The sequence below is a fragment of the Macaca mulatta genome, chromosome 8, assembly GCF_049350105.2.
Source record: "Macaca mulatta isolate MMU2019108-1 chromosome 8, T2T-MMU8v2.0, whole genome shotgun sequence".
In the NCBI taxonomy this organism is placed as follows: domain Eukaryota; kingdom Metazoa; phylum Chordata; class Mammalia; order Primates; family Cercopithecidae; genus Macaca; species Macaca mulatta.
The window spans coordinates 90,315,892-90,343,493 of NC_133413.1; the positions used below are offsets into that span (position 1 = coordinate 90,315,892).

Sequence of the window (27,602 nt, forward strand, 5' to 3'; positions counted from 1 at the left end):
CCTTTAAATCTTTCTTCATATATCAGATCCTTTCATTCCTCTGCACATAAGAACTTATACTCACATATATTCCCTCCATTCTATTTCACAGCTCTTTAGTGGCAATGGCCCAGTGTGTACAATCTGTTCCATGTGTCCAGACTCGGCAGGAAATAGGGAGCGGGAGAACAGGCAGTGAAATTCTGTAGGTCAAACAGAAGGCTAGGATGGATGCCATTATTGTATTGTGCTTGAAGTGAGAGGACCAGGTTTGCAGCCTATCTGTGCTCAGCTGCATGACTTGGGACAAGCCACTTGACCTTTTGAACCTTGGTATCTTCAGTTATAAAACACAAATGATTTTTAGCCCATAAGGGGCTCGAGTCTATCTTATATTCTTCCTTCATCCCCTCTCCTTTATTCCCTGAGGAGAATGAGGGCTGGCAAGGATGAATCAAGGGCTTGTTCCTGGGCCAACTGGTGAGTAGTGTGGTCTCATCCTCTAAAGAATTATAATCTCTTTGAATTGCAAATCCCTCATGGCTAGTAACTCTGGATAGGTCCTGGGCTACTCCAGCCTAGGAGCTATTCTGCTCTGATAAAGTAAAATAAGCCAGGCTTGCTGTAGGCTTAGAAAGAATCGCCTTTTCCTCTCCTTTGCTTATCTCATATTTTCTTGAACCAGCCTCTCCTTGGAAAAACTCACGGCAGAAAAACTGAGGGCTGAGAATTAAGTAAAGCTTGGTGGCAGGCAAGTGAAGCTTGGGGCCTACTTACCACATTGCTGCCTCTGCTCTGTCAGGAGGAGCCCTACAAGCAGTCCAGCCTGGCTTCCGGGCATGCCCCTGGGTTCAGGGGCAAAAGACTTTGCCTTGGCTTCAGCACATGTCTCTGGGGACAGAGGCAAGGCAGTATGGCACTTCACGCTTTCGGCTTCTCCTAATCTTTTTCCACCTCGATAGAACTAATCCTAATAGCACCCTCTTATAGGATTGTTATGACAATGTAATGAGATCATCTAAGTGAAAACTATTCAAAAATGGAAAGTAACGGTCTTGAATTTTAAATTCTTCCTATTTTAGTTTCTTCATCTGTTAAACGTAGTTTTTAAAAACTGAAAAACAAACATACTCGTGAGTCTTTTGAGGGATTGCAAGAGGAAAAAAAACACAATCCAGGAGGGGCGTGGTGCTCACGCCTGTAATCCCAGGACTTTGGGAAGCCAAGATGAGTGGATCACCTGAGGTCAGGAGTTCAAGACCATCCTGGCCAACATGGTGAAACCCCATCTCTACTAAAAATACAAAAATTAGCCAGGCATGGTGGCATGTGTCTGTAGTCCCAGCTACTCGGGGGCTGAGGCAGGAGAATCACATGAAGCGAGGAGGCAGATGTTGCAGTGAGCCCAGATTGTGCCGTTGCACTCCACCCTGGGAGTCAGAGCAAGACTCTGTTTCAAGAAATAAAAAAAAAAAAAAAGGCAATTTATAGTCATGGAAATTATTTCATTTTGACTTTATTAACAGTTTTGGCACTGAAATCCTCTATAAAGTGAATATACGGTTAGCCCTCTTATAGGTCTTATGCCTATTAATGATCTTGTCAATCTGCAGAAAATGGAGCCACCCATTTACTATAATGTCTCATTGAGAAGATATAGTTGGTTTTACTCTTAACACTGCACCACTGTTTCAGTTTAGATTCCTGGTAATTACATAAGTCCTAGCAGTAAGAAGCCTCTTCTGATTCACAGTGACCCTACCCCATAAGCAAGATCTGTCAGTCTATTCTATAGTTCACATGTATTGTATTGTGCACAATTGCTGACCCTCATGTAGTTCACAAGTAGAAAGCATGGCCCGGCCCTGTAGGAGCTATACTCCAGGCAGCAGGCATTGATCTTATAGATACAAACAGATACATATTTCAGCCCATCTCCTACATATGTTCCAAACATCATGTCTTCCCTAACATAAAGAACTAGACATATTGGGGCTTTAAACAAGGTCTAATTTCCTGAAAGCACAGCCAGCATGTCAGGGGGAAAAAACAAAAACAAAAAAAACTTCAAGAGTGGAAATGCTATTAAAAAAATCTGGGAGTTTTTCTATCTTTAAGGCAGTAGATGAATGGGTGCCTAAAGATAATTATACCAGACTGGAAGTAAAAATCAGCCAAATAACCGTACGACTAAGAGCAGATCTCGCCAAAGCCTCAGCATTATCATAATGCAGGTGTTACTGCACCCCATCTTCCTTCCTCAAGGGGTGCCTTTGCTGAGCCCTGGTGCTATGAACGGGCTGAGTCTTTCTCTCTTCAATCTCTGCGCCTCTAGTTGGAGGATTCCAGGGGATTCCGTGTCGGAGCCCACACCAGAGGCTGGAAAGAAAGAGGTTGGACACGCATTTGCCCCTTGCCCTGGACACCCTGATGCTGGGGAGCTGGCACCATCTGGGAGGAGAATCACAGTGTCAGAGGACAGCAGAGACCTTCTGCATCCTGTCACCTGCCCTCATGCCGCATAAAGAGAAAGCTGCCAGGCACAGGCCTCCCAGGAAGGGATTGATTCCAACATATCTCTGTCATTTGTCCCATATCTGCTTTTTAAGTACGCAGACTAAGCCAGACCCTCATGACTAAGTATGTACACTGGTGAACAAAAAGACTTCCCAGGTCCTAGAGCAAAGATGAGGATGAATCCTTCCATTCGGGTGTAAGTTTCTCACCAAAAGAGATCCAGGCCTCCTGTTTCCTCACTAGTGGATCTTAAGGGCATCTCTGCCTTGACAACCCTAACACTAATATCTAACACTCAAAACATTCCTTTTTCTCAGCATAATGTTACTGGTAAAATATATTTTTTATATATTAGCCCTGCCCTTCTTACACGGGGGTGCAGTGGGCTTGCTCCGGCTAGTTTGAGGCCACTAGCCTTAAACACTTTGTGTTCACTCTCTGAATAACCCAAGGAAATGGCCAGTACAAATTCTTTGGATTCAGCTTCTGCCTGACAGAGGGAGGTAAGAGTAGTGGTCGGGGTGTGGGAGTTTCACTTTCTCAATGCCCGAACCTCAGTTAGCACTTTAGAGGACAGAGGGAAGATTCTGAAATTTTCTGTGTAGGAATTCAAAATGATTACTTGACTAAATTTGCATTTCTGAGACAAGCATTTGTAATCACCCCTAAATAAATTATAAATTTCATTCTGTCACAGAGTCTGAATCAATGAGATTTTGATGGATTTCTATTTTGTGGGTGGAGACGGGGAAGATGCCTTGAGGCTGAGGGACTTGCAGGAGGTGACTCTGCTCACGCAGACTCTTGACCTTTCACCAAGGATGGCTTGGGCGTGCCGGGTTAACAGGCTCCTAAACCTGCCTGGAGCAGTACGAAAACAAACATCAACATTCTCTGCACAGGCTGAAGCTCTGAAATGTTCCAGCAACCCACATTACAGAATGCAATTTCAATTCCAATTAACCATATCACTAAATCATTCAAAAGTCACCTGGGGCAGTGTATTGCAAATTGACAGCCACTGCCCACTCAGTTTAACAGGCAATGACCAGTGTTTTCTAAAAATAAGAAAAAGAGTATAATAGAAAACATTAGAGTACTTTGCACATTATGAAGTATTGTTTTATGAAATACTTAGTTCAGGCAGGTAAGTAGGTGATGCATCATTACTGTGGGCTGGATCATAATACGCAATGCATTTTTACTATGCTCTTGGTCGAGTAGACAAACAATGGCTAAAGTGTGCTCTCATCATTTAGTCCTCCCGTTCTTTCTTTCTTTTTTATTTTTTTTCAATGGGTCTTTACAGCAAAAACTGGAAAGCCTGCTAGACAAATTCTGTAAGAGTTGTTAACACTTTTTTTTTTAACTCTTCTTTTTCAGTGCTGCCAAATAAACAGTGTGCTTCCTTATCATTCCCTTGCATTCATATTCCCCAGAGATACCAAATAGCCTCTGCATACCCATCAGGGTTTTACCTGCCTTGAAGGAGTGATTGCAAGACATATATTACTTTTTAGGATGGGAACAGCATGGGTAAAATGAGAGTCACTCATGAAAATTCCACGCATTTTGCAGAACTTAACAAACTGATCACACACACCTTTTCTTTTTCTGGTCAAGGTCATAAGTTGTTTTCAGGATTTGGTCTGAGATTCATCAGAGTCCCATGCATCGTGACACCTTCTATTGCTAGGCTTCTAAAACCCTGTGTATTTGCACAGGTCCTCTGTGGACAGTGAGCTGGACTGACCTCACAACCCTCCAGAATGTTCAGTGGCTGAGAATGACCCACTCCCAGCAAATTTCTGCAGCCAAGGGGTTAATCCTCCCTGAGCTGAAGCCTGACATGGTGTGAACCACAACCTCCCCCTCACAGCTGTTTTAGCATTTCACGTGCCTGACAAGAAGCATTTATGTCTGACCTAAACCTCACCTGTTGCAACGTGACTCCATTCATTCATTCTGTCACCAGAGTGACGGTCACCAGATATTTGTGGAGCCCCTGCAATGGGCTTGTCATTGCACGAGGTGCTGCAGAGCTCACAGTTCCGCCACAGAGACAACACACTCATAAATCACAATGCCAGGCCACATGTGCGGCAAAGGCCATGAGGCTCTAGGTGTGCAGAGAGGGGACAAAGAGGGTTGGCCTTAGAAGGTCTGGTGTGGCTCACAGAAAGGCTGGTTATGACTTGCAGTCATGTAAGTGCAGATGAAGAATAGTTGATATCTTCCTCCTATGATTAATTCTCCCCAAACTTCTCTTTTGACTCTTGATGAAACATTCTCAATGAATTTTTCTTTTTGTATCCAACTGTTAGTCCTTCCAGCAATTTTATCGTCAAAGTCTGTTAATTTTCTATCTCTTCTTGCTGTCGGGTGAATGTTGTGTCGTTTGTTAAAATCCTAAACCCCAAGTACAATGGTATGAGGAGGTGGGGCCTTTAAGAGGTGATCAGGTCATGAAGGTGGAGCCCTCACAAGTTCATTTAGTGCCATTATAAAAAGACCCCCAAGAGACCCTCGCCTCTTCTCCCATGTGAGGATACAGAAAAAAAGACAGTGTCGATGAACCAGGAAGGAGGGCCCTCACCAGACACTGAATCTGCCAGCACTTTGATCTTGAACTTCCCAGCCTCAGAACTGGGAAAAATAAATTTCTATTGTTTATGAGTTATCCAGGTTATGGTGTTTTGTTATAGCAGCCCAAATGGACCAGGACTCTCCCTGTATAATGTAAGTTCTATGAAAGTAAGGACTTTGTCTATTTTGTTCCTTGCTCTACCTTCAGCATCTAGTACAGTGCCTGGCAATAAATATTTGTTCAACAAATGTATGAGCCCACTTTCTATGGGCTTCATTAGGCTGAGATGGGGATGGGGGCTAATGTTTAACATGGGTTCCTATTACAAATAATGAAACCAACATCTCAAGCTCTCCTTCCTACCCATTGTTGTAGGACCTCCATCCCCTCCAGGTCTCTCCTGCTTGTTTCTGAGCATTCCTGGAGATGTTTTCAGTGTGCACAGGAACAAGTGCTGAAGATGTGGCTACCACACTGGAAATCTCAACAAGCTGAGGAGGTTCTGTGTTCTCTAAAGCCCTCTGTGCATCACATGGCTGTAAGCCATGAAGAAAGGGAAAGAACACCTCCTTCTCGCCTTGTATCACCTCTTCTCACACAGGCACCAAAGCACTATGACGCTGTGCTTTGTAGTTGGAGGTTTTGTATCGAAAATGCTTCCCATATTTACTTACAGGTCTTATTTCCTCTGGATCCAGACATGAGTACAGGAAGAGCTCATCTGAGGACAAGGAGCAGTACTCAGACTCTCTCATTCCTCCCTGCTGGTCATCAAGACATTCAGAGTAGCTGAACTTAATAGGCCAGCTCTTCCTTAGGGTGAGGGACTCCCATGAGGCTATTCAGCGCCCTCTGCAAAGGAGTCTACTCCTAGCCCACTAACCATTACCAGGCTGTCTAGATTCCAGCAGTGACCATGTTCAACCTTGAGCTTGAGAGCCACTACAAAATCCTTTCTTATAAATAGAGCTTTGGATTGGCATAGAAATTTGGCATGTACCTGACCAAGCCTGTGTATGTATCATTGGTATTTTATGTCATATTCTAGAGCTTGCACATGTCCAGGAAGTCTAGTGAATTCGACCATGAATCCAGACATGGCCAGTGGCTACATCCTGTGGGAAGACACTGTGCTTCTCTCCGACCCATGAACACTCTGCTAGTCAAGCTCTCTGTCACAAAGACAACTTGAAGAGACAGTGTGGACCTCAGAGAAGATACCATCATCACTCTTACCAATACAACTGTAGTGAATAGGACCCCTATTATTCCTTAGATCAAAAGGACAGCTCATTCAACAGTGTCTTCATGGCACGCCAGCAATTTGCATAGGATGTTCATAATCGCACTTTGATTATCTAGTGCTTTGTGGATGTGTTGTGTATTATAGAAATCCATTTGCAACATGAAGGCAAATTTTCTCTTTTGTTTGTTCGTTTGTTTATCTGAAAATCAACAAATGGTTATAGAATGCCTACTATGTGCCAGGGACTTCTGGTCACAGCCTCAAACAAAAGAGATTTTTCTGTATTCTATTCTTCTGTACCTTACCATAAGTAAGAGCATTACACAGGTAAGAAAACAGTTAAATAATAAGATAATTTCACAGAATCATAACTTTGGGCCTGGTGTGGTGGCTAATGCTTGTAATCCCAGCACTTTGGGAGACTAAAATGGGAGGATCACTTGAGCCCAGGAGTTCAAGACAAGCCCTAGCAACATAGTGAGACCACTCCCCCCAGCCCCGAAAACAATGGAAAAATTAGCCAAGAATGGTGGTGCACACCTGTAGTCACACTTACTCTGGAGGCTGAGGTGGGAGGATTGCTTGAGCCTGGGAGGTAAATGTTATGAGCCCAGGAGCTGAAGATGAAGGTTATTGCTTGAGCCCTGGTGGTGAAGCTAAGATGGTGCCACTGCACTCCAGTCTGGGCAACAGAGCAAGACCCTGTCTCAAAAAAAATAAAATAAAATAAAAGCTAAATTTTATGAAAAAATTATACAAAATAAATTCTATGAAAAGAATTATGCAGAGCAGTCTGACACAAAAGGTGGCTGGGATTTGCTGGCCTATGTCATTCACATCCCCTTGTCCCTTGCAGTTTCTAGAGTACATGCCAGAAGGTGAAATGCTTGTTTCCCCATCCTCCCTTACTGCTAAGGGAGTAGCAACCTGACACAAATCCATGGCTCCAAACAAAATACCCTGAGGAACACTTTCCTGCCCAATAAAATGCAGAGCCAGAGCCATATAAGAAAAGACTTTGATCCTTTAAACTCTCCCTTCTCCTTGTTTGAAACAAAGACATAATGCCCAGAGGCACAGCAGCTATCTTGCAATCATGGAGTGATCATCACATGGAAGAATGTCATGATGTTAATGACTACCGCAGAGTAGGAAGCAAGAAGGAGCCTGCATCCCTGCTGTCACCATTGAGCCCTGCAGAGCCTTCACCTAACTACCCTGGACATCTTCATCTGTGTGAGACAAATAAAGCTCCATCCATTTAGGCCTTTGTTAAGTTTGTTCTTATTTGGAGCCAAACACTTTACTAACTACTAGAGAGACGTACAGCTGTGGGTCAGAAGCCAATTTAGGCCAGGCATGGTGCCTCACGCCTGTAATCCCAGCACTTTGGGGGTCCGAGGTGGGCAGATCATGAAGTCAGGAGTTCGAGACCAGCCTGGCCAACATAGTGAAACCCCACCTCTACTAAAAATACAAAAATTAGCTGGGCATGGTGACACACGCCTGTAATCCCAGCTACTCAGGAGGCTGAGGCAGAAGAATAGCTTGAACCTGGGAGGCGGAGGTTGCAGTGAGCCGAGACCACGCCATTGCACTCCAGCCTGGGTGACAGAGCGAGCCTCTATCTCAAGAAAAAAAAGCTAAAGCTAGTTTAACCATGTGGTTATGGAAGTCTTCTCTGAGGAGATGACATTTGAGTTGAGACCTAAATGATAAAAAGGAGCCAGCCATGTAAAGATCTGGGGAAAAGAATTCCAGGCAGAAAGAATAGCAAGTGCAAAGGCCCTTAGACAGAACTAGGTCAGCCATGTTTAAGGAACAGAGAAGATGTGCCTGAAGCACCGTGAATGAGGGGGATTTCAATCATGGTGGAGGCCCCAGAGGGTGGGGGCTAGACCTTGGGTAACCCTCTACGCCTACCCAAAACTCCGAATTTTATTTTAATACGAAGGAGCAGATTTGAGATAGATGGATTTGAGATATGTTTTGGCAGTAAACCCTTCAACAGGACTCATTGATGGAGCAAATGTAGAATAAGGGAAATACAGGTGACTCCTAGATCTTTGTTCTGAACGCTATGTGGAAGATGGAGCCATTGCATGAGTGGGGAAGAATGTAGGAGGTCCGGGTTGGGAAAAGGGAGGGAATGCTGAACCAATTGTATTTTATGTGACATTTGAGATGCCCATTACAATTGCAAGTGGCAGTGTCATATAGGAAGCTGGATACATGAATCTGAAGCTCCAGGGAGAAATGAGGGCTAGAGACAAACATTTGGAACTATCCACATACTGATGCCATTTAAGTCATGGGTCTGGATGTGATTTCCTGGCCGGAGAATATAGAGAAAGAAGTTGAGGCCAGGTGCAGTGGCTCACGCCTATAATCCCAGCACTTTGGGAGGCTGAGTGGGGAGGACTGCTTGAAGCCAGGAGCTGGAGACCAGCCTGGGCAACACAGTGAGATGCTATCTCTACAAAAAAATAAAAATAATTAGCTGGGTGTGGTGGTGCATACTGTGGTCCCAGCTACTCCAGAAAGTGAGACCGGAGGAGAGCTTGAGCCCAGGAGTTCAAGGCTGCAATGAGCCATGATCATACCACTACCTTTCAGCCCAGGAGACAGAGCAAGAACCTGTCTCAAAAAAAAAAAAAAAAAAAAAAAAAAGTTGAGGCCTGTGATACTTCAACATTTAGACTTAGAATGGAGGTGACAGAACCAGCAAAGGGGACAAAGAAGGAGCATCCAGAGAAGTGAAACAAAATCAGGGAGCTTTGAGAAGAAGCTTTAACAAAGAGGGAGTGATTGGCTCTGTTGAATGATGCTACAAGGTTCAAAAAAAATGAAACAGGAAAGAGCTGTTGGATTGAACTTGTTGGGTGTGTTTGGTTATCTTGCTAAGAGCAGTTTCAGAGGAGAGGAGAAGCAGAAGTCTCATTTTTGTGGGATCAAGACCAAATGGGAGATGAGGAAAGGAAGTACAGACATCTCTTCAGTACTGAGTAATTTCGCTGTGAAGGGAAGCAAGAAAAATGGGACAGCAGCTGCGGGGTGTTTGGGTTAATAGAGGATTTGGGAAGAGTTTTTAGTTAGAGGACAGATCCCACAGCACTTGTCTGCACAGTAATATAAGTTGTGCAGAGTGAAGCGGAGGGTTTGATATGTATTGAGCTCCTACTGCATATTAGACACTTTACAAATTCCCATTAATTCCTCTCAACAAGCCTGAGAGGTGGGAATTTTTATCCTCTTTATAGAAATGAAGGAGGCAATATAATATATTGGTTAGTACTTCAGGTTTGAGTACAACAAAGTCAGAGCTCGCCGCTTGTTAATTGTGTGAGCTTGACCAGTTACTTAACTCTCTTTGCCTCACTTTCTTCATCTGAAAACTGGGAATAAAAACAGTACTTACCTCACATGATTGTTGTGAGGATTAAATAAAATAATCCATCTAAAACAGGTAGCGCAAGGCCTCACATATAGTAATTGCTCAATAAATATTAGTTCTTTTTAGAGATGAGGAAAGAGAACCTCAGAGATTATGTCCATTTATTTAACAAATATGTTGAGCTTCTACTTTTCGCTAAGTACTGTGTGAGGCCAGAGAGTACAGCAATGAAAAAATAAATATCCTTGTCTTCATAGAACTTAGAATCCATAATAATCATGGTCATGGTAATAACAATAAGAGTAAAACCAACAACACTAACATGTACTGACTATGTGCCAGAACACAAAGGTTTAATCGTTTTGAGCAACAAAAGCAGAATCTGTGTTGCTCCATTTTGTCTTTTTATTATGTCATCCTTCCCAGGGGTATCATTTTGCAAGCAGAAGGAAACCCAAGTCTAACGAAATAATCCTCTTGTATGAGGATGTGTGATTGAAAGGAAAACATTAGAGTTGATGAATAACCTCTCTTGCTTTCTCCACTATTTCCCCAAGATCGTATGGGAAACAGATTTTAGGGATTAGTTTTCTCTACTTCCTGACTTGTTTCCCCTTCCCTGGTTTCTTCCCAGGTTGTTTAATTAATTAAGGACACAAACGTGGCTGGCACCACGTTACATACTGTGTGCTATCAAAAATAAGTGTTGTGGGCTGAACTGTGACACCACCCCCAGCAAATTCATCTGCTAAAGCCCTAACCTCCTAGTACCTCAGAATGTGACTATATTTGGGAAAAAAGAGGTCTGGTTTTTTTTGTTTTTTGTTTTTTGTTTTCTGATTCAGAGTCTTGCTCTGTTGCCCAAGCTGGAGTATAGCAGCGCAATCTTGGCTTATTACAACCTCCGCCTCCCGAGTTCAAGTGATTCTCCTGCCTCACCCTCCTGAGTAGCTGAGATTACAGGCACCCGCCACCATGCCCAGCTAATTTTTGTATTTTTAGTAGAGGTGAGGTTTCACCATGCTGGCCAGGCTGTTCTTGAACTCCTAACCTCGTGATCTGCCCAGGTCAGCCTCCCAAAGTGCTGGGATTACAGGCATAAGCGACCGAGCCTGGCCAAAAAGAGTCTTTAAAAAGATAGTTAAGTAAGGCCAGGCGTATGGCTCACCCTTGCATTCCCAGCACTTTGGGAGGCTGATGCGGCAGATCACCTGAGGTCAGGAGTTCGAGACCACCCTGGCCAACATGGGGAAACTCTGTCTCTACTAAAAATACAAAAATTAGCTGGGCATGGTGGCGGGTGCCTGTAATCTCAGCTACTCAGGAGGGTGAGGCAGGAGAATCACTTGAACTCGGGAGGCGGAGGTTGTAATAAGCCGAGATCAGACCACAGCACTCCACTCTGGGTGACAGTGCCAGACTCTGTCTCAAAAAAAAAAAAAGATAGTTTAGTGAAAACGAGGTCATACGGGTGTGCCCTGATCTGTTCTGACTGTGTGCTTATAAGAAGAGGAGATTGGGACACACACAAACACAAAGGGAAGACGATGTGAAGACATAGGGAGAAGATGGCCATCTGTAGCCAAGGAGAGAGGCCGCGGGAGAAAACAGCCCTGACAACACCGTAATCTCAGATTTGTAGCCTCCAGAACTGTGAAAAATTGATTTTTGCCACCCAGCCTGTGATCCTTTGTGATGACCACTCTAGCACACTACTATACAAGTAAAACAGACCCTTGGCCTGCGAGATGTCACAGGGATGTGAAGGACATGGGACACGCTCATGGCTAACTGCCTAGCAAGACAGGGCAAATACAGCACCATGTGAGAAGCACTAAGGTTAAATTCCTGGAGTACCAGGGATAAAGAGACCAGTCACGTCCATGGAGGTGGACAGTCAGGAGAGATCTGAGAAAGAAGCCGATTGTAAACTGGGATGAGAATGACTCACTGGGACCTACTGGGTATCAGATGTGAGATAAGGGCATTCCAGAGAGATGGAATGAATCCTTTTTTCTTTTTGTCCATTATTAGTTCACTCTCTTTGCACCTCCTCTTATGTATTAACCTTACCAGAATCTAATCAAATTATCATTCTGTTATTATTTCGTTATTAAGGAGCAAAAGCATCATTATCCCTATTTTTCAGATGAGGAGGCTGGGGCACAGAGAGGCAGGTAACTTGTCCAAGGCTGTACATCTAGCAAGATGGACAGCAGGGTGCACGCCTGGGTGGTTCTCCCGCATTGATCCTGTAACTGAGACCAAGTGTGGTCAAGCAGCAGGTGGACATAGATTGAGGCAGTGTGGAGCAAGCGGTGCACAAGAAGCAAGTACAGCTCCTTTTTCAAGACACACAGGTGGAACTGAAAGGACAGAAGTAGGACAGCAGCCTGCGAAGAAAGGGAAAGCAAAGGAAGTTGTTTTTATCTTTGAACGAGGGGAGATTAGAAATTGTAAGTGAAGGTCGGGTGCGGTGACTCACGCCTGTAATACCAGCACTTCAGGAGGCCAAGGCGGGTGGATCATGAGGTCAGAAGTTCAAGACCAGCCTGGCCAAGATGGTGAAATCCAGTCCCTACTAAAAATACAAAAATTAGCCATGGTGGCTAATTTTAGGGTGTGGTGGCGGGCACCTGTAATCCCAGCTACTCGGGAGGCTCAGGCAGGGAATTGCTTGAACCTGGGAGGCAGAGGTTGCAGTGAGCCAAGATTGCGCCACTGCACTCTGGCGTGGGTGACAGAGCGAAACTCCATAAGAAGGAAGGAAGGAAGGAAGGAAGGAAGGAAGGAAGGAAGGAAGGAAGGAAGGAAGGAAGGAAGGAAGGAAGGAGAAAGAAAGAAAGAAAGAAAGAAAGAAAGAAAGAAAGAAAGAAAGAAAGAAAGAAAGAAAGAAAGAAAGAAAGAAAGAAATTATAAGTAGGTCAAAGGGAGGAAGGAGGAAAATAGTGAAGATAGTAAAGAAGATAGTTGGCAAAGAAAGGTCATGAAGGAGAGCAGAGGCCTAGGATTTAGTGCCTGCTCAGGGCAGGGAGAGTTTGGGGTGGTGAGGTCAGCGTTGGAAAAATGCGGGATGCCTTGGGATGTGAAAGTGTAGGAGGGCTAAAGGGAAGAGATTAGGAGATGCAGGTGCCGCAGGACTGAAGGTCGCTGGCCCTGTTTTCTTCTTTATTTGTTTTGTTTTACTTTTTTTCTTTTTCCTTCCTTCTTTTTTTCTTTATGTTTCTTTCTGTGACATGCAATGCAAGTGGAGGTGGTGGAGTAGGAGATCTGATGGTAGGTGTGAAGTTTGGGGATTTGGAGAGATAGGACAAGAAAATGACAGCAGAAGAGTCACCACCTTCACGCAGCACAATTCTGTCCAGGAAAGCTCCACAGCAGAGGTGGGGGGTAGAGAAGGCAGCCAGTCATGGGAATCATTGGGGGCTGGCTGTGGGGCAAAGTCAAGGAGAGCAGAGAACCAAGAGTAAGGAGAGATGTTGAAGGAACTGAGCGGGAGAACCAGGCTAGGGACGTGAATAGAATAAGAAAGTGAAGGCTTAGGAGAAACAGGGAGGGTTTCTAGGACTGAGAAGGATCTCATTCCAATAGCCATTGTCAGTTCCTTAATAGAGCTTTCCTTTATATCTTTTTGTATAGATTTTTTTAAATATTTATATGTTTCTTATAGATGTGGTCATGCTCTGTTGCCCAGGCTGGAGTGCAGTGGCTATTCACAGGTGAGATCATAAATCACTGTAACCTGGGCTCCTGGGTTTGAGTGATCCTCCTGCTTCAGCCTCCTGAGTAGGTAGAACTAGAGGCACATGGCACTGTGCCTGGCTAATTTTTTTTTTTTTTTTTTTTGAGACAGGATCTCACTCTGTTGCCCAGGCTCTCATTTTAAATATTTATTTATTTTTATTTGAGACAGAGTCTCCTTCTGTCACCCAGGCTGAAGCACAGTGGAAAGACCACTGTTCATCACAGCCTTGACCTCCCAGGCTCAATTAATCCTCCCACTTCAGCCTCCCAAGTAGCTGAGATGACAGGCACACACCGAGCTAACTTTTGTATTTTTCGTAGAGATAGAATTTTGCTGTGTTACCCAGGCTGTTCTCAAACTCCTGGGCTCAAGCAATCCACGCTCCTCGGTCCCTCAATGTGCTGGGATTATAGGCATGAACCACCACACCTGGCCTCAGATACTTTAAATGAAGACTTCTAAGCAAATGAAGCATGAGCAGAATTTTGTTCTGTGGCAACGTTCATGATCAGCCTATGAGAAGACATCATGAACAAGGCACGACTAGGTGGGAATGTACCTTTTTACCCAAACATCAGAAATTACGTGGCCAATATGTAAGTTCTTCTTGGGAGGCCACATTTATTTCTTGGAGTCTTCTTGGGAGGCCACATCTCTTCCAGGGATGCAGCTGTTATCCCAAATATTTTTTTATCTTCTCTTGGCACTTTCCTTCACATCTCCTCAGTTGTGCCATATCATCTTTCCTTTCTTTTCTTTTCCGTTTCTTTTCTTTTCTTTTCTTTCCTTCTTTTTTTTTTTTTTTTTTTTTCTTTTTTGACAGAGTCTCACTCTGTCACCCAGGATGGAGTGCAGTGGCATGATCTCAGCTCACTACAACCTCCACCTCTCAGGCTCAGGTGATCTTCCCACCTCAGCCTCCCTAATAACTGGTACTACAGACCCGTGCCACCATACCCTGCTAACATTTGAATTTTTACCAGAGGATAGGTTTTTGCCATGTTGGCCAGGCTGGTCTCAAACTTCTGGCCTCAAGTGATCCACCCACCTCGGCCTCTTAAAGTGCTGGGGTTACAGGTGTGAGCTGCCACACCCAGCCAGCCTACCATTATTCTTTCTGTGTGGATTTGAAGTTGATGGATTTGATTTTTGGAAAAAAAACAAAAACCAGTAAGCATTGTTTGATTCGGCTGAAGTTTTTCCTTTAACAGAAAGCAATGGGGAAATGATTCCCTATTTAATAAATGGTGCTGGGAGAACTGGCTAGCCATATGCAGAAAATTGAAACTGTACCCCTTCCTTCCTACACCTTACACAAAAATTAACTCAAGATGGATTAAAGACTTAAATGTAAAACCCAAAACTATAAAAACCCTAAAGGAAAATCTAGGCAATACCATTCAGGACATAGGCATGGGCTAAGGTTTCATGCCGAAATTGCCAAAAGCAATTGCAACAAAAGCAAAAATTGACAAATGGGATCTAATTAAACTAAAGAACTTCTGCACAGCAAAAGAAAGTATCATCAGAGCAAACAGGCAACCTACAGAGTGGGAGAAAATGTTTGCAATCTATCCATCTGACAAAAGATCTAGTATCCAGAACCTACAAGGAACTTAAACAAATTTACAAGAAAAAAAAAATTAAAAAGTGGGCAAAGGACATGAACAGACACTTCTCAAAAGAAGACATTCATGTGACCAAGAAACATATGGAAAAAAAAGCTCAACATCCCTGATCATTAGAGAAATGCAAATCAAAACCACAATGAGATGCCATCTCACGCCAGTCAGAATGGCAATTATTAAAAAGTCAAGAAACACTGCTGGGTGCGGTGGCTCATGTCTAAAATTCCAGCACTTTGGTAGGCTGAGGTGAGTGGATCACTTGAGGCCAGAAGTTCGAGACCAGCCTGGCCAATGTGGCAAAATCCTGTCTCTACCAAAAATATAAAGGCATGGTGGTGCACGCCTGTAATCCCAGCTACTCAGGAGGATGAGGCAGGAGAGTTGCTTGAACCTGGGAGGCAGAGGTTGCAGTGAGCCAAGATCGTGCCACTGCACTCCAGGCTGGGCGACACAGCAAGACTCTGTCTCAAATCAAAACAAAACAAAAAAACCTCAAGAAGTCAAGAAACAAGAGATGCTGGTGAGGTTGCAGAGAAATAGGAATGCTTTTACACTGTTGGTGAGAATGTAAATTAATTCAGTCATTGTGGAAGACCATATGGTGATTCCTCAAAGATCTAGAACCAGAAATATCATTTGACCCAGAAATGCCATTACTGGGTACAGACCCAAAGGAATATAAATCATTCTATTACAAAGATACATGCACACATATGTTCATTTGCAGCACTATTCACAATAGCAAAAACATGGAATCAGCCCAAATGCCCATCAGTGATAAGGTGAATAAAGAAAGCGTGGTACATATACACCATGGAATACTATGCAGCCATAAAAAGGAACAAGATCACGTCCTTTGAAGAGACATGGATGAAGCTAGACACCATAATCCTCAGCAAACTAACACAGGAACAGTAAACCAAACACCACATGTTCTCACTTATAAGTGGGAGCTGAACAATGACAACACATGGACACAAGGAGGGGAACAACACACACTGAGGCCTGTTGGGGAGTAGGGTAGGGGAAGGGAAAGCATTAGGTAAAATAGTTAATGCATGCTGGGCTTAATACCTAGGTGATGGGTTGATAACTGCAGCAAACCACTGTGGCACTTGTTTACCTATGTAACAAACCTTCGCATCCTGCACATGTACCCTGGAACTTAAAGTAAAAAAAGTTTAGAAAGCATCGTTTGATAAATGAAGTAGTTGACCAAACTGAGTAATGTATTTTTGGCCAAGAATAAAATGACAAGGCTGGGTGCAGTGGCTCACACCTTTAATCCTAGCATTTTGGGAGGCCAAGGCAGGAGGATCACTTGATGCCAGGAGTTCGAGACCAGGCTAGCTAACCTGGTGAAACCCCATCTCTACTGAAAATACAAAAATTATCTAGGCATGGTGGTGGGTGCCTGTGATCACAGCTGCTCAGGAGGCTGAGGCAGGAGAATTGCTATAGCCTGAGAGGTGGAGGTTGCGGTAAGCAGAGATCAGGACACTGCACTCCAGCCTGGGTGACAGAGTGAGACTCTCTCTCTCTCTCTCTCGCTCAAAAAAAAAAAAAAAAAAGGAAACCTAATCCCAATTTTATAAATTTTCTTCACAGAAAAATACACATGGCCAAATAAAACAAAATTAAAACATCATCTTTGATATTGAGTTAGAGGAAAAATCAAATTTTCTTAATTGTATTCAATTTATTTTCACTCAAGATGTTATTTTTACTAGGATGCTTACTGTGTAAGGGAGGTAATAAATGTCAGTAGGTAATAAATCTGAGATAAATTTACCAAAAAACAGTTTATCTTCTAAAAAGAAGCTGCTCTTTAGTATAGTCTAGAGAGGGTCCCAGGGAAGGAGTCAGCAATCCTAACAAATCCAGGAGTCTGGCCTCACCCTGTCATTAAGCCACCATGGGTTTCCAGGCAGGTGCCACAATCAGCGCAGCCCCTGAAAGTTCCTGCCCAGCTCTCAACACATGTAATAGTTTCTTACTCTCTCTTACCTGTGCTGCAAAATTCCCTTTCTAAGCACTTCAGTAAGCATCTTTAGTCCCTGTATTAGTTCATTTTCATACTGCCAGGAAGAAACATCCAAGACTGGGTAATTTATAAAGAAAAAGAGATGTAATGGACTCACAGTTCCACATGGCTGGGGAGGTCTCACAATCATAGCTGAAGGTGAAGGAGGAGCAAAGGCACTTCTTATATGGTGGCGGGCAAGAAAGCATGTGCAGGAGAACTGCTCTTTATAAAACCATCAGCTCTCATGAGACTTATTCACTGTCTCAAGAACAGCATGGGAAAAACCGCCCCCCTGATTCAATTACCTCCCACTGGGTCCCTCCCATGACATGTGGTGATTATGGCAACTATGATTCAAGATGAGATTTGTGTGGGGACACAGCCAAACCATATCGGTCCCTAATTTCATTATGGAACTGAAATATGTCATTTATTTCTACGTAAAGAAATACCTTAAAAGTTATTTACTTTAGTTATCCTTCACCCATTAAATCATGAGAAAAGATAATAAATGATAAATGTGGTTCACTGTTATAAAATAAATTATCTTCCTAGCTAGTTTGTTTTATTTGCTCAATTCAAAATTTGAACAGTATAATCAGTATATATTTTTGGTATTTATATGAAATTAGTACTTCATAAATATGAATCATGCTATTAACTGGGTATACTGTGATGTTCTCTAATCACTGTCATTTGCATACTACACAATTCTTATCTTCAATAGTCAAAGGATTGAAGAAAATTTTGGAGAGTGTACTGCACATACCATATTACAGCTTGATCTTTAAACACGTGTAAGAAAAGCTGTCTACAGGAAAACATTTCCACCTCCATCAAGCTAACAAATTCCAGGAGAAACTCATTTTAAAAACCCCATAGTGTAGAAAGAAGATTATGAGATTGCTTTACTTCAAACAGAATGAAGACGTTTAAAAAAAAGTTTTCAAATTTGGGCTTCTTTCACCCCTCACCCCCACATTCATCTGGATTACTTCTTTTTTCTATGAAAATAGGGGGAAAAATAAGTTTTTATTTAAATATGCAAAAGCAAAAGATAATGTAATAAGGGTTATAACTGCTATTTATAAAACATTTGAGATAATAAATCATGTGGATCTCTTAGGAAAGCAATGAAATAGTGCATCATTTTGCTATGTCTCTTTGGTCAGTGTTTTTAACACTTGGGTTTTAAGGGGGTTGGCTCTGACAGTGGCCGTTCAATGTGTAAAGCTCCTTAACACCAGTCCCATAACAGACCACACTTCCTGGAAGAGGTAAAGCTATTTAAGAATATGTGTCTTGCAGAGGGATTCATGGAATCTGTCTTCTGAAATGATATCCAGCTTTAACCATGGTAGTTTCTTCTGGAGGCATAAAACCGTGATTTTCTTCTTTCTCAGTAATTCATGCTAAACCAAGAAGTCATTTGGGAGTAGAAAAAGTCAAGAGTGTTTATGATTTTGTTCAGATGAGGAATCAACCATCAGGAAAATGAAGAGAATTTACAGCAAACTGATTTTTAATACTTTTCTGGTGGACTTCCCTTGTACAGTCTGATTTCCCACTATTTTCCCCAAGTAAATGCTTGTGCTCTGGGCATGCTGATCTGTCCACAGCAGTTCTCAAAGTGTGAGTTTCCAGACCAGGTGCACCAGCATCACTAGGGAGCTTGCCAGAATGCAACTCATCACACCTCATACCAGACCTGCTAAATCAGAAAGTCTGCTGTGGAGCTCAGGGACATGTATGTTATTAACACGTTCTCTGAATGAGTCTGATGCACACTGAAGCTGGAGAACCACTAGTCTGCGGCATGTGGCCTGTCTTGTTCTCAGTTCATTCATTTTCTCCTTTCTTTTAATGACTTTCCTTCAGCCCTAAGCATCTAACTAAACATCATCCCCCTCAAATCTGGTCTCGCTATTTCACCAAACTTCGACAACTCTTTACTTGAAATCGTGTTTATTTATCACCTACATACCACAATTAAATGTTACCTAGGTCTGCAGTGATTTAAGATCATACATGTCTTACATTGTTCTCTAAGTTATTTCTATCCTGTGTTTGTTTCATCACTTCAACTCAAATGAAGGCCTCTTGAAGGCAGGACCTATGTCTTATAGATAGCCCCCAACTTACAATGGTTCAACTTAACATTTTCCAACTTTACAATGGTATGAAAGGAATATACATTCAGTAGAAAGCAGTGTGATTCTCTTTCTCAATGCTGGGCAGTGAGCCACAGCTGCCAGGCAGCTACAGGATCATGAGGGTAAACAACTGATATTCTACAGTGCACTGTGTTGCCAGATGATTTTGCCCAACTATGGGCTAATGGAAGTGTTCTGAGCATGTTTAAGGTAGGCTTGGCTAAGCTATAATGTTCACTAGGGTAGGTATATTAAATGCATTCTTTTTGTTTTTGTTTTTTGGTTTTTGGTTTTTTTTGAGACGGAGTCTTGCTGTGTCATCCAGGCTGGAGTCAGTGGTGCGATCTCGGCTCACTGCAACCTCCACCTCCCGGGTTCAAGTGATTCTCCTGCCTCAGCCTCCTGAGTAGCTGGGATTACAGGCATGCACCACCACACCCAGCTAATTTTTGTATTTTTAGCAGAGATGGGGTTTCACCGTATTGGCCAGGCTGGTCTTGAACTCCTGACCTCAGGTGATCTGTCCCCCTAGGCCTCCCAAAGTGTTGGGATTACAGGCGTGAACTACCGTGCCCGGCACCTAAATGCATTTTCATCTCACAATATTTTCTCTTTTTTTTTTTTTTTTTTTTTTGAGACAGAGTCTCGCTGTGTCGCCCAGGCTGGAGTGCAGTGGCCGGATCTCAGCTCACTGCAAGCTCTGCCTCCCGGGTTTTTACGCCATTCTCCTGCCTCAGCCTCCCGAGTAGCCGGGACTACAGGCGCCCGCCACCTCGCCCGGCTAGTTTTTTTTGTATTTTTTAGTAGAGACGGGGTTTCACCGTGTTAGCCAGGATGGTCTCGAACTCCTGACCTCGTGATCCACCTGTCTCGGCCTCCCAAAGTGCTGGGATTACAGGCTTGAACCACCGCGCCCGGCCCATCTCACAATATTTTCATCTTACAATGGACTTATCAGGACATAACTTCTTTGTAAATTGAGAGGCATCTATACATTATTTTACTTCCCATAGCGTGTATCAGTGCTTAAGCTACATAAGTACTAAGAAAATGCCCACGTTTTTGTTGCTTTTGTTCCCCCTCCTAAATGCTTCTTTCTTCTTTCCACCAACTTCCATGTATCCAAATTCCACCTATTTTTCAAGTTTCAACTCAAATGGCAATTTCTCTGATCTGGCTTATTCTCTATAAAGAAATATTTTTCTTGCTTGGAAAAACCATAGCATGTAATGGTATCTTTTTGTTTTTCTGCTTCATACTACAGTCATTTGTACATGTATTATCTCTCTCATCACTGAAAATGGAAATAATTGTTCTAACCCACTGCTTTTTTTTTTAAAGGAAGAAAATAATTTTAGCATGCCTCAGGGTATGGGCGTATAATTAGTTTATTTTCCCTAATATTTATACCTCTGATTTTTTGTAATTCGTCTATTTACACAGGAAGTAACTCTCACGTTTCAGAGAGATAGTCTTTTTCCTAGGTACACTGAGGGTCTTGAACAGGATCTGTGTGCTGGAGACAATTGTTCCAATTTGTGTGGTCTAATGAGTGGTCTCAGAAGATTAGACATGAAGTAACGGGAATCTGCAGGAAATCGAGCCACAAGGAAACCAGGGCAACTTTAAGTCACATTGGTAAAAAGGAAAAGAGCCTCACCTCAGGGTAAGGACCAGTAGCAGAAGGCTTAATTGTTACCATGTCGCGGTGTGAACCCACTGGTGCGGCTGCCTGGGCTAATGGGAACCTGATGTAGCCAGCTTCCCGAAACACACCAGTCCCGACTTCAAACACTGCAGCCCAGTCTTTAGGAGGGAGCAGACTGGATTCACAGTCACAGGTTTATTTCTTCTCCAACAAAGGAGATACCTCCCCGCCTCCACCCCATCAGCTACAACGGGCCGCACCAGGACCCAAGCAGGACTCTGAAACCACCCCTCCTGTTTTGCCCACTTAATACTTAATTCTAACCTCCCACTCCGTATTCTGCATAAAAGTCTTCTGGACTTAGCAACCTCCAAGAGCCCCTGGCTTTCTGAGCTTGCAGACTCAGGAGTGAGAGAAAACTCACAGGTCATTTGCCAGCATATCCCACTTGGCCATCTGGGAATGCATCCCAGGTCTACATATGTGTGTCATGAAAGCAGGTATTGAGAATTCATCTTGGATGAGCATGGACAATGCCAGGACGGAGGGTCCATGGGTGAGCCAAAACCTTCCAGGTCTGGCTCTCCTGTTCCTACCTGCATCTTTCACTTCTGTTTTACCACCAGCTCTTGACAAGAAAATGTCAAAGTAGCAGGCAATGAAACCCTCAGCTTATGTGCCTGGTAAAGGGTTTCCAGTCCCTGGTATTTGAGGTCAGCTCAAGGCCTGGGGCAGGCCAGCATCGCCCCAGGGCTCCTCTCTGAAAAGAAGGGGTGTTCTGGAACTTAGAGCTTCCTGAGCTCTTATTCCTACTCCAACCCCCGGAGACAGCCTCGGTGTTTTTCCTCTGCTGAGATTTCTCAAGTTCCCTTTTTTACATCCCTTATCGACATGTAAACTCCACACTAGGGTGAAAAGGTAGGTGTTTAAGATAGACGGCAACAGCTGGGATCAACTGCCTCTTAAAAGGCTGTCTTGATGAAATGCATCTCTTTATATTTGGGGCATTTGTAAGCAGAATGGGAATGAAACTTGAGAAGATTATGTGATAAGCAGACCATATCCTGTCAAGAGCGGGAGTGTTTCTCTAATAACACAAAGATGAGCTTCTAGATAGCCCACCAGATAGCCAGCCGTCTTCCGCCCAGCATCTCCCATCATAAATCTTCATTCTTACTCAGGTTTTCTGTAGATTTTTGAGGATAGAGCTCATTTCCCTGGGGAGACGGGCCTAAGGAAAGATCTGGAATTCCTCCAGTTAAAAAAAAAAAACACCATTCTGCTTAATCAACATTTACTCCATCAGAATCAATATCCTGCAGAGGGTGGTTTACATTGTTCTCAAGTCTGTTTGCAGGTGGCTGGGCAAAGATACAGTTCCTGACCTGGATTTTCTGAAAAGGAAAAGAAAATATTCCTCAGAATAGAAAAAAAAAAAAAAGCCAACCGAACTCCACTTTTTACAAATAAGCTTCCTTTTGTGAGATATTCTGCCTAGGTTTGCACTCCTAACAAATTTCAGTAAGCTGATATAGTTCAAGAACATCTTTTCTCCCGGAGTTCCCTGTTATTTTTCAGTAGCAGGGCTCAATCATTTACCAAGCATCTGTTAAGTTATTGGTCCTCTTGGAATCTTCATTTCTTTATCCCTGATAATAGTTCCCAACCTGTAGTTTCTAAATGAAATAGTATGTATAAAATTACCTAGCCCGCGTTGGACACTCAAGAATAAGTTTCTCACCTCTTTCTTGATTTATCCATTGAATGGATAAGAGGAGAATGGGTTTTGGAAGTTGAACTAGGTTCAAGTTCTTGCTCCTTTACTTTTCACAGGCTGCCTCTAAGGCAAAACCCTTAGCCTAGTATGTTCCCTGAACTCCAGTCTCCTCATCTGTCAAAGTAGGATAATGATAGTTTTCTTCATTTCAGAGAGGGCTAAAGAGAACCAAATGAGCGAATATAAACTTTGTAGGAGGCATTTGAAACCATAAAGCACATAAAACTTGTTAGTTATAATCATTAATACTCTTCGCAATGGAATAAAATGCATCAAATACTATTATACATAACCACAAATATACTTAAGAAATCAAATACTATCATACTTAACCACAAATATGCTTAAGAAGTTAAAAATCAATTGTTTCTTAATTCATAGAAACCAATTATGATGCATCTTGTTCTAGTTTTGCTAGATTCTTTAAGATTTTGACTCTTTTGAAGGAAGGCTTTTGTAGAGGGGCTGCACCAACTGAAATGCTCAAAGCACGTACTCTTTGAGCTACAAGGAAGAAACCCAGAAAATAAAGGTCTCTTGAAGTCAAATATATGGATACTCAAATAATTTAAGAAAGTCCGAGTAGACTTATTGTGTTCATGATGCTCATCTTTCCGTTTGAGCTCCCCGTGCTTCCTGAGCAGGATCACGCGCCCTGGGACCCAGTGTAGGTGGAACAGCTGGGGATCCTCCCAGTCTCCTGATGTCATAGCTTATCAGTGTTGACGGACAGAGCACACAAGGCCTTTCCTGCCTTGCTGACCAAACAGAAGACACACTTCTCGGTTTCCACCGTGCTCTTTTCTTCTTGCAAAGGAAAGAACAACTTTGTTTATGACACTGAAATATATAGGAAGCAATGGATGCATTAATGTCACTGGGGAAATTCCATCCCTGAATGTCAGTGTGACCTAATTGCATTACCTACCTAGTTCTTACGAACTCCAAATTCCAAGGCAGGCAACTGTTGATCATCTGCAGAAGAAATACCATCGATCTTAGGAAAATCATAAACACTCAGGACCCTCCTTTTTGTTTATTTTAACTGGAAGAGTAGGAAGTTGGAACCATCTGTGAATTAGAGAATGTACATATTAGATAAAGCAACTACACATGCTACAAATGGAACACACGCGCACACACACACACACACACACACACACACACACACACACCACAATCCATTGGTTGTAAATTTGAAAGAAATAAGTTAATCTTATGTAAATTTTGGTTTGGGGTTGACCATTCCACAGATTTCCAAATATATATATGTGACAAGGTTTTAGTGGAATCTCGTTTTTGCTAATTTACATCTCAAAAGCAAAGGTAAGCATAACCCTGAAGAAGTCTGAATTCACTTCCATATAATTAATAGACAAAAATCAATAAATTCATTTGTTGTTTCCTCCATAAATATTCTGTGAGTGCTGGGCGGTAGTGGCACATGTCTGTAATCCCAATTATTCAGGAGGCTGAGGCAGGAGAATCGTTTGAGCCTGGGAGGCAGAGGTTGGGGTGAGCAGAGATGGCACCACTGTGCTCCAGTCTGGAAAACAGAGTGAGAATATGTCTCTAAAAAAAAAAAAAAAAAAAAAAAGACTTTAAAGGCTCAGCTCAAGCTCCCTTCCTTTAGGAAAATCTTGCCCCTGACTGCCAACAGTCAGGTGTCCCTCCACTCTGTTCTTCCAAAAGCTGTGCACAGCTCTAACCCTTGATTGCACACTGGACTCTAACGGCTTACTTGTGTGTTTCCTCTCACCAGAGGGGCTCCATCAATGTTTGTTGAATGAATGGATGAATGCATCAGTGGAAGGAAGGAGTCAATCTGTCTGGGTTGAACCGGGACTTCTCCACTTCCTAGCTGTGTGCTCTTGGGCAAAATACTTGATCTCCCTGTGAATCTGAAAAACAGTAGTAATATTTATACACACCTCATAAGGCTGTTGCCATGATTAACTAAGTCAAAACACATAAATCCATTAGAACAGTGCCTGGAAAATAGCAGGTGTTCAATAAATGTTAGCAATTGTTATTCTTATCTGACCTTATCTCTCATCATGGCTCTACACACAGTCTAGAGCCCAAGCAGGGTTACTTCCCTTCTTGGCCTCTGCCACAATTTCCCCTGCCTACTTCTCCTCTCCACCCCCACGCCCATGCTTTCACACATGGTATGAGAACCTGGACAGCCTTACCATTTCTTTTCTTCCTAGCAAACTTTTCTTGTGTTCTTAAAGGCTCAGCTCAGGTGCAGTGAGTCACGACTATAATCCCAGCACTTTAGGAAGCAGCGGTGGGTGGATCATTTGAGGTCAGGAGTTCAAGACCAGGCTGGCCAACATGGTGAACCCTGTCTCTACTAAAAATACGAAAATTAGCTGGGCGGTAGTGGCACATGCCTGTAATCCCAATTATTCAGGAGGCTGAGGCAGGAGAATCGCTTGAGCCTGGGAGTCAGAGGTTGGGGTGAGCAAAGATAGCACCACTGTACTCCAATCTGGGCAACAGAGTGAGAATCTGTCTCAAAAAAAAAAAAAAACCAAAAACAGTTTAAAGGCTCAGCTCAAGCTCCCTTCCTCTAGGAAAATCTTGCCCCTGACTGCCAACAGTCAGGGGTCCCTCCACTCTGCTCTTCCAAAAGCTGTGCACCGCTCTAACCCTCGTTTGCACACTGGACTCTAAGGGTTTATTTGTGTGTTTCCTCTCACCAGAGGGGCTCCATCAATGTTTGTTGAATGAATGGATGAATGCGTCAGTGGAAGAAAGGAAAGAAGGGAGGGAGTGTCCCTGGAACAATCTAATTGGGATACTGAATTTTAATGTGTGGAGCAGGCAGTGAAGAACTCTGAGCCCAGTGATTATTTCCGCTTCCTAAGACTACTGCTCTCTGCTATTGGCCTGAAGACATAAGGGCAGACAGAGATTCATTTAGAAACATAAATAAGCAGATAACTTATTTATGACTTTACAACCCATGAGCTCTGACCACACCAGAGGCCTGCAAGCACCCTTAAGATAGCATCTGCAGGCCAGGCGCAGAGGCTCACATCTGTAATCCCAACACTTAGGGAGGCTGAGGCTGCAGTGAGCTATGACTGTGCCACTACACTCCAGTCTAGGCAGTAAAGCAAGACCCTGTCTCAGAAGAAAAAAAAAAAAAAGCATATGTACCAAACCTCTGTCTTTAAGCATGTGAATACCTGCATTTCTCAAGAGGGATGTTTATCCATTGTTTTAAGAAAGTTAAGTCTAGAAAGTTCGTAGCTTCCCTTAGTAGTATTTGCTTCAGGATACTACTCAGCAGAAATGACCTTTCTTAAGCTGCAAATCAAGTCCATGATTACTGTCTTCAAAATTGGTTCATTCTTTCAATCTCTGGTTCACCAAAAGCATTACATTTGATGAACTATTTGCATTTCCAACCAAAAAAAAAAAGAATGTTTACTTCCCAATACCAAACACCCCAGACACATTAACATTTACCAAACACACATGCACTGAGGGGTTGGGGGTAGGAGGGGGAATGTTATGTTTGGATATCATTTGGATCACAGTGCTGAAAAAAAAGTCACAGACGGACTCATTCACTGAGATCTCTGAAAGGGGTAGGTGTAATATTCATCAGGCAAAACTTTGAACTAGTAAGAGCTTTTAATTTCCCCAATCTGAATAGAAACAAGCATTAGAAAAACAAAGTATAGTTTTTCAAGTTTCAAAAACCATATCTCCATATCCTTGTCTTATTTTCGCTCTCATCTTTCTTAAGTCTTCTGCATAAGACCTACTTTGGGTGTATATTGAGCAATCCCCCTATCTCCATGTCTGGTTGCCAGGGTGAGCCACTTTCATTTTAAGAAATAAGGCTTTCTGATGGCTGTCCTCAAAATAGGTTCACATTTTTACACACTAATTCATTCAGTAATTATTTATCGGCCTAAGACAAATATTCTATGAACAAAGGGGATAAAATAGGGAGCAAAATCTGCCCTCTGCCCTGGGAAAGTTTTGACTAGTTTATGAGACTACTTGAGGGGGATGATTTGCATGTGTGTACCTAACTTTTTTTGTTTGTTTATTTGTTTTGAGACGGAGTCTCACTCTGTCACCCAGGTTGGAGTGCAGTGGCACAATCTTGGCTCACTGCAAGCTCCGCCTCATGGATTCACGCCATTCTCCTGCCTCAGCCTCCTGAGTAGCTGGAACTACAGGCACCTGCCACCACGCCCAGCTAATTTTTTTTATATTTTTAGTAGAGACGGGGTTTCTCTGTGTTAGCCAGGATGGTCTCGATCTCCTGACCTCGTGATCTGCCTGCCCCGGCCTCCCAAAGTGTTGGGGTTACAGGCGTGAGCCACTGTGCCTGGCCATGTAAACCTAACTTTAACTGACAAGTATATTTTGAAAATATTCCACCAGAATTGATTATTTTATAAAATTTAATTTTTTACAAAATGACATAGTCATATCCCCTGACATACTATCTGGATACTATAGGCACTTGGTAAAACTTCATTCCTTTTTTTTTTTTCTACCTTTGAAAATCAAATTGTGTTTAAGATGCATTTACGGTCTTGATATTTCTGGTAAAGCATCAAATCCCACTGCACGGAGGAGCTGACTAATGGAGAATTTAAGAGCATAGTCTTTGGAGGTAGACCGATCTGGCTTTCAATGCTGGTTCTCTCTGGCACTTAGTAGAAAAGTAATCCTCAGGAAGGAACTAAAGCTCTCTAAACCTTAAGTTCCTCATCTGAAGAATGGGATAGATAGTACACATTTCATTGTGTTGTCAGAATTGCTTGAGATAAAGTATGTAAATGAGTCCTGCATCAGTGGTAGCTACTTTTTTTCTTTTCTTTTCTTTTCTTTTTTTTTTTTTTTTGAGACAAGGTCTCACTCTGT

General features: G+C 42.8%; 1 long non-coding RNA gene and 1 other non-coding gene across 2 annotated transcripts; both read right to left on the minus strand.

The window, feature by feature from the left end:
• Window positions 1–3,791: 3,791 nt before the first annotated feature.
• On the minus strand, window positions 3,792–3,855 carry LOC114680480 (U7 small nuclear RNA). Its single transcript, XR_003732701.1, has one exon. It is a non-coding gene; the product is annotated as a U7 small nuclear RNA (small nuclear RNA).
• An 18,351-nt stretch (window positions 3,856–22,206) lies between these two features.
• Window positions 22,207–24,314, minus strand: LOC114680421 (uncharacterized). Its single transcript, XR_003732645.2, has 2 exons — window positions 22,665–24,314; window positions 22,207–22,317 (listed from the first exon to the last, which is right to left on the minus strand). It is a non-coding gene; the product is annotated as an uncharacterized LOC114680421 (long non-coding RNA).
• Between the last annotated feature and the right edge of the window lie 3,288 nt (window positions 24,315–27,602).